This window comes from Microtus ochrogaster, linkage group LG7_11 (assembly GCF_000317375.1).
Source record: "Microtus ochrogaster isolate Prairie Vole_2 linkage group LG7_11, MicOch1.0, whole genome shotgun sequence".
Classification (NCBI taxonomy): Eukaryota; Metazoa; Chordata; class Mammalia; order Rodentia; family Cricetidae; genus Microtus; species Microtus ochrogaster.
The window spans coordinates 15,196,277-15,204,202 of NC_022032.1; positions in this window are offsets into that span (position 1 = coordinate 15,196,277).

The following is a 7,926-nucleotide window of genomic DNA, read 5'->3' on the forward strand; positions in this document are numbered from 1 at the left end:
CCTCAAGTGATGTGACAGATTTTGTTGATACTCCATGGGAGGCCCCACCCTTTCTGAAGAGTGGATGGGGGAAAAGTGGGAGAAGGAACTGGGATTGGTGCATAAAATAAAAAAGATTATTTAAAAAAATAAAACAAAAAAGTAGTTATTTAACTGGAAGACTGGCTGTTGACAACATTTCCACAAGAACCATAGAGAAAGGGAAATGCAAAATAAGGTAATATTTAGATTAATTACATATATATACATTATTCTATTTTTATGAATTATATTAAAAATTATAATAGCTTTTATATTGTTTTCTCAAAGACTGCAAGAATAGAAAACAGACTAGGAATCATATTCAAAGACCTGTTTGTCAACATCTTTAGAAAAGTTATTTTACTTTTATTTGTGTGTGTGAGGGAAGGTATCTTTATGTGTGCGTTTATGTGTGCATATGTATGTGTGTGATGTACCTATGTGCAGGTCCCTATGAAGACCAGAAGAGTATATGAGATTGCCTGGAGCTGGAGTTACAGGCTCTATGAGTCACACAACATGGATGCTGTGTACCAGACTCTACTCCTCTGGGGAATGGTATACACGTAACTGATCAGCCATCCTGGCCACCCACTACTAATTTTCTTAAATGGAGAATCCTTGATTTCAGTCCTGTGTTTTACACAGAGTTGCATAATTCACATGATATTATTAACTTCCCTGTCTTATTTCTTATATTTTAAGTGTGTCCTATCTGAGAGTCTTTCTTCAAGTTCACTTGTACATTTTTTCCCCTGCAGTTCAACTCCCCTACTATCACCCTACAAGGAATTTGGTTTTGATAATTACACATTTCACTAGAGGAAGAAAGTATCAGAAGCCGTTGAGTCCTTTGCTATAATCCCTACCTTTTTATGGAAAGTCACAATGTTTTTCTAGGCTTCTATTTTGTCGGATGCTTGTCTGATCACTTTGATCTAATGAGGAATTCATCTTTTAAATCTAATTGCTTCCCTGATGGCATTTCCCACCTGTGTGATCATGCTTCAGTGAACCAAGAACCTCAGTTATCCCTTTCCAATTTGATGGTTTTATTTCTATTTATTGTTCAGTTTTGCTGGCTAAGATTTCCGGTACCATGTTGAGTGGGAGAGAAGAGAGGGGACACCATTGCTTTTGTTTCTCATCTTAAGGAAAAAGCCATCGCAGAGGATAATGTTACTCTGTCAGGTCTTCACATTTGGCTTTTGGGAGGCGCCCACCCACATATGTGGCAGTGGAAGAAGCGTTGACAATGGCTATCCACCTGAGGAAAACACGGAAAATAATGTGAATGATTTTCTGATCCTCTTTGTTATTTTTATTCTTTCCATTAACATGGCTTTTAAATAGGTATGTAATATCATCATTAAGGGAAGAACGCAGTGTGTCTACTTCCAATGAGGAAGAAAAGTTCAAAGCTAGCTAAGAGCACTTGAGGTGGAATAGCAGTTTATAATTTCACAGCACCAAAGCTTAGGAAGTTTTCCGTGTCTTACCATTTTAGCGTATGAAGCATTGCGTATTTCAGAATTCACTAATACAACATCCTAGGAATATTTAATACTGCAGGATCAAAAACATCAGTATTCATAACTAATGTTCTTTACTTTTAGCAATTTTAGTGTTTCACACTATCTTACAGTGTTCTCAGTAAAGGCCCACCCCAGGGATCCTGCAAGTGTGTTTTTGCTTTTGCCTCTCTCAGTTCCAGACTGCCTCCCCTTTTGATATTGCCTGTCACATAAAGAACAGGATTCTTTGATCCTGTTTGCTCACAGAGAGTCCACCCTAGTGGAATCTTCTAGGGAGGGGAATCAGGGGTCAATTGGATTAATTGAAAATTGTTTAATTGAAGTTCCTGTCAGTGTTGCCTCCGTGGCAGTTCTCACCTGTGTGGCATCAGCAGCTGTCTTTTGGCCTTTGATTACAGGATGTGGCCTACACCATGTGTGCATCCACAGAAAGCGTTGCCCTTTGTCACACTGGACAAGCACTATTCATTCAAACCTGTACCTCAGAGGGATCTGCGACAGAAGAGATCACTGCCCTTGCAACGTCTCACTCAGGTGTCTCAGGAGTGGCTGTAAGGTGGCGTAGCGGGTGGCTCATAGAGTAGGCAGTGGTTGCTAGCAGCCGGAGGCAATTTTTAAAGGTCTCTACACAGAAGGTATTATCAGCAGTAATTAAACTCCTTACATTATTTGTGTAGTGTAGGATGTACGGCTATAAAACTTGCTTCATCCATAGAGTGCCTGCCTGCCTGACAACTATGAGAACCCGAGGTCTCTAGAATCCATGGGAAAAGACTAGGTGTGGTGGTTCTGGTGCCCGCGATCCTGGTTCTGGGCAGGAAGACACAGGCAGACTCCTGAAGTCACTCAAAGGCCATTCTATCCTAACTGATGAACTCCAGGTCAACAGTCATTGTCTTCAAGGAATTGGGCAGAGTTTCTGAGGCTGCCACTGGAGGTTGCTTTTCTGTCTCCACATGAACATGCTCACGTGTGTGCATGTGCACGTTCACACAATTGCACTGCTCACACACAAACATGTATTTGCACATGCCACATACATGTGAAAATAGGATCAAGCATATTGCAACACTCTAATTCTATGCAGACATTCTGAAGGGTACACTGTCATGTTTCCTGTGGAAATAATACCAATAATCATACATTACAAAAAAAATGTTATAAAGCAGCAGATCCCTGTGCTGGTGAGAAGATTTAGATTAAGAAAAACATCAGACACTAAGAGCAATCTGAAACGAAAAGTGCAAGCCCAGCCTGCCTCTGTTCAGCAGTGCCTATTCAGGGCTACATGTGATTTCAGTCTCTGTGAGTTTATATGTGTCCATGTCCTGACTGGTTAAGTCATCCATCACTTCTACCTCTTAAAGAGTTTTTCTGACTCATTTTCCACACAGATCCCTAAGCCTTGAGGGAAGGGGTTTGAGAGAAACATCTGATTTTGGAATAAGTCCTCCAAAGTCTCTCACTTTCTTCACACTGTCCAGTTGTGTTAATTCCCATCGACTGCAAAAAGAATCTTCTCTGATGAAGATTAAGAAGGCATTGATCTTATGGGTCCAGCAGTATGCCAAGAAGAGTCATTTCATGGCTATGGTCTTTTATCAGAATAACAGCATTAGATTTTCTCCTAGGTTCATGACCTATCTATCTAACATCAGGTTCTTGGACACTTTAGCTGTGTCTTGTGTGTCTGTTCCATCTCATGGAGTGAACTTTAAATCTAATTTTAAAAAGCATTTGGAATGAGCCCACTGCCAGGGTTCCCACAAACAGACCAGGCTATACAGCTGTCACCCCATGCAGAGAGCCTACTTAGATTCCATGCAGGCTCCCCAGCTGTTGGTCCAGAGTCAGTAAGAAAGCACAAATTCAGGTCAGCTGATTCTGTGGGTTTCCTGTCCTGCTCTTGACCCCCTTGCTTACAAAATCCCCCCTCCTTCTCTTTGACTGGACTGGGGCTTAGCTGTGGATCTCTCCATAGACTCAACCTTGAGGAGCGGGGAGATTGGAAGAAGGGGGTTTTGTTCCTACCTCAACTGAACTTACCAGGCATTGTTGACTCCCCATGGGATGCCTTACCCTTTGTGAGGAGTGGATGAGGGGTGGGTTGGAAAGAGGTGGAGGGAGCGGGAGGAGGGGAGAAAGGAGAGAGAGGGAAACTGTGACTGGTATGTAAAACGAATGCAAAAATTTAGAAAAAGCACTTGGTTACTTGCATGATATTAGTACATGGTTACACAAGTATATCTTGCAGGTAAATTGCCGAGGTAGGTCCCACTGTTGGTAGCTGGGTGATATTGAGGATTACCTTTCTCCTGTAATGCGCAGAGTACCTTCCAGCACCATGAACGCTATCAGTAGGGTGAAGCTTCTAACTGGGCACAAGCTCAAACTCTCCATGCTTGATAACATGTGTGTCCTCTGCAGCTGGCCTTATCATCAGGTTGTAAAAAGCCATTAGCAGCCTTTGCAAGAGCTCATGAAATTTTGTACTTGTTTGGCAAATGACTCAACACGAGGTAACCCGTTCCTGGCACTAGAGATTTTACTTGGTGGCATAAAATGTCTACTTGGGGCATTGTCACCTTGGTTTATTTTGGTAGGTCTTATGCCTCTAGAAAGTCATCCATTTATATTTCTTTTAGATTTTCCAGCTTGGTGGAAAGTTTGTATTAATATATGTCCTAATGGTGTTCTGAATTTCATTCATGGCTGTCATAATGATTCGCTTCTCATCTCTCATTTAATTAATTTGGATTGTGGCTCACAAAGGTTGTTGATCTTGTTTATCTTTCAAAAAATGTAACTGTTTGCTTCACTAAATTTTTGTATTTTTTTATTTCTTTTATTTTATTTCTGCCCCGAATTATTAATTTTTAACTACTAATTTAGGGTTCACCTTGTTCTTGGCTCTACAAAGTCCATAGGTATATATTATTTGAGATCTCTGTGATATGTAAACGTAGGCACAAGGTTCCATATACTTTTCTCTTATGACTGATTTCATTTCTTTCGATCATCTTTTAACGCTGTGTTTATCTTCATTCATTTCTAGATGTTCCTTGATTTCTTTAATAACCCAGGCATCATTCAGTGTGATCTTTATTGAATTTTCCAGAGTTTATGTGTGTTTGATAGTTTCATGCAGTATTTTGTGGTTTTACTTCATTGTGATCAGATCAAAAACAAACAATTATTTCAGTTTTCTTATATTTAAGACTTCCATTTTTGTCCTAATATTTATCTTAGAGAAAACATCATATATGCTTAGAAGTTACTTATTCTGTACTCTTTAGGTGGACTATTATGTTGCTGTCTGTTAAGTCCATTTGATCTATGATGTCATGTAATGAAGACAGTTATACGCTTGCCTTTTGCCTATAGGTTGAGAATAAGCTGAGGCCATGTTGGCAACATAAGCAAAAGTACAGAAGGTATAATAATTATATGACTTATGGAGGAATTGCAGAATGATATGAAAGAAGTGGGATTAATTCATTTTGAAAAGTTATTGACGCATAAAAGAAAATCTGATTACTCATACCGAGGAGTCAATAGGAAGCAAGCTGGTTGACATGGTAAAGGAGCAGAGTAGAATCTTAGCTAGTTGCCAGGTTCTATAGCCGGAGAGTTTCTTGTTACCATGCAGTTCAATCTAGAACTCAACCATGTGAAAGAAAAAAGGAAGGTGGGGATGATTATTCCCTTTGTCATGTAGAGTCTCAAAAATAATCTGTGTTTCAAATGAGGCATGAAAGAAGCTATCATTAGAAAAGATGATGGACATTGTTACTTGACCTGCCAGTAAGTCATACAATAACGTAGCCATAAAGGATATGAGAACAAATAATTAGACGACGATTCCACACAAGAACACACAATGTGATCCTTACCCAGTATCACAGACCTTGTCAGATATAAAGGATTATAACCATCTTCTTTCCTATTCTTCTCTACTCGCTTGACTGGGCATCCTAAACATTTTGAATGTGTGGCTATTCTTGCCTAACACTGAACTAGACACTGCTTCAGAAAAAAAAAAAAAAAGTTAGGTACTAACTGCAGTACAAGGATTGGTAGATTAATTCGATGAGGTTATGGAAAGAAACAGTGGACAGAAGATTTCGAACGCCAGATTTAAGGTTTCTGAATCAGTCAGCACAAGGTATAAATGATGCCACAGTCACTCAGGAACCATTTTATAAAATATCGTAGGCAGAACAAAGACAATCCAGAGTGTATTCTTTTGCTTTCCTTTGAGAAGATTGCATGGCAACATTTAAAGGATAAATCATGATGAATTTATATTGGTTAAGTTAATTATTAAGAGTTTTACATCAATAATAAATCAGTGTTTGTCATCAGAGCATGGAAAGCAATATGATCGTGCTTGTCTATAATCCTAGCCCTTGTGTGACAGCCACAAGCTAAAAGACCATGAAACCAAATTCTCACAGTCATACTGGGTTTTGATCCTACTGCACGTACTGGCTTTGTGGGAGCCTAGGCTGTTTGGATGTTCACCTTACTAGACTTGGAAGGAGGTGGGAGGTTCTTGGACTCCCCACAGGGCAGGGAACCCTGACTGCTCTCAGGGCTGATGAGAGAGGGGGAGTTGATTGGGGAAGGGGGAGGGAAATGGGAGACAGTGGCGGGGAGGAGACAGAAATCTTCAATAAGTAAATAAATTAATTAATTTAAAAAAACCCTCCAAATAACAACAACAATAAATCACAAAGACATGGAAAACAAATGGTAGTATTACGGATGTTACTCACAATTTAGAAATGTTGCTGCCAGAAATTTTTCTCTTCCTCTTTTCTGCTATGTTCCCAAAACATTTTCTGCAATAAGCCAAGAATATGTGAATGTGTGTGTGTTGTACACCTGTGCTCACTTGTGAATGTTCACTTGTGAGTGCACATAAAAGCACATCTGAATAGGCACAGGTAGATGTTGGATGCCTTTTTGTCCTTACTCACCTCATTTCATTCAGGACAGATCTTTTAGTGCTCACAGCACTTACCAATGTAGTGAGATTGTATGGCCAAAAATTCCCAGAATGTCTCTGCTTCTGTCCACTCAGCTGTGCAGCCTCGTCTAGTAGATTTGGGTTCACAAACAGAAATCACCACTCCTTATGTAGAAACATGAGTTCCGGTGATGCAAACTCAATCCTCACGCTTGCCCCACCATCAACTCGTGTGCTAAGCCATCTCTTCAGGTTTGCAAGCCTCTAATTTCTTGTCCTTGATGATTTTATCCAATTCATCAAGGCACTATGATTATTATAAAAATGAGATTTGTGTTTGACTGAAAACAAGATCCCATATTTGTATATTTAGTGACAAAACAAATATTCAGGAAAATAATTTGTTTAAAACTCCAATGTTGAATAAAAAAGAATTCAGTGAAAACTTCTTGGTTTTATAAGTTAATATACTTTGACTTAAATTCAATAACAAAAACAACATGTAAAAAAAATGAATAATGTCAATTTTCATCTGTGTTCCTATGTCTTGAGTTAAAAAAATTCATAAAATTAAGAAACAACATGAAAACAAGTAAAAATTATTAAGGAAGCATGGGATGTGCTTTAAATACATTTCTCAATGAATTTATCCTTCAACTAAGGTATCAGATTATCTTACCTAAATATCATGTTTCCAGGAACAAACTGCAAGCAGGAGCTTCTCTGAGGCTCACTGACTATGAACTGAGCACTGACTGACTATGAACACAAGCATAGAACACAAGTAGAAAGAAATATCAGGTTTATTTAGTAACAAGACACCAATAGCTTTCCCACAAGGACTTAAGAATTCTGAAATCATGGGCTTTTGGACAGTGGTCCTTTGGCATTTTCAAGTGCATAAAAGTGAAGATAGATATATAAAGTTATGGTTTACGGTACAGAGATGATTCTGTGTATGTGTCTCCGTGTGTGATAAACTGATACATAAAAAGTAATGTGAGCAGTGTTTACAGATCTCTCCTAAGTAAATTTACTGAAAAATTAATAGTTGCAAATTGAAAGAACACTTTGTATGTATTCCAAGTTGATATCTAGACATTAATATTGCTTCATAGAAATATGATAAATTTGGTCACTGTATATTGACAACTTAAGCATTAAATATTTATTGTAGGTATGTGAACTCATATATTTATAAAAACAGGTCAAATCCATGAGTTCTTTATATAGATCCAGAAAGTAACCACAATGGTTAATTATAATTCTGACTTATATCTCTAGATTGTACTTCAACAAAATTAAACAGAAGTCAAATGCAAATCAAATGCAAATGCGAAGTTGTACTGTAAACCAATAACTAATCCGTTTAATCTCATACCTGGCTCTTTCTCTTCT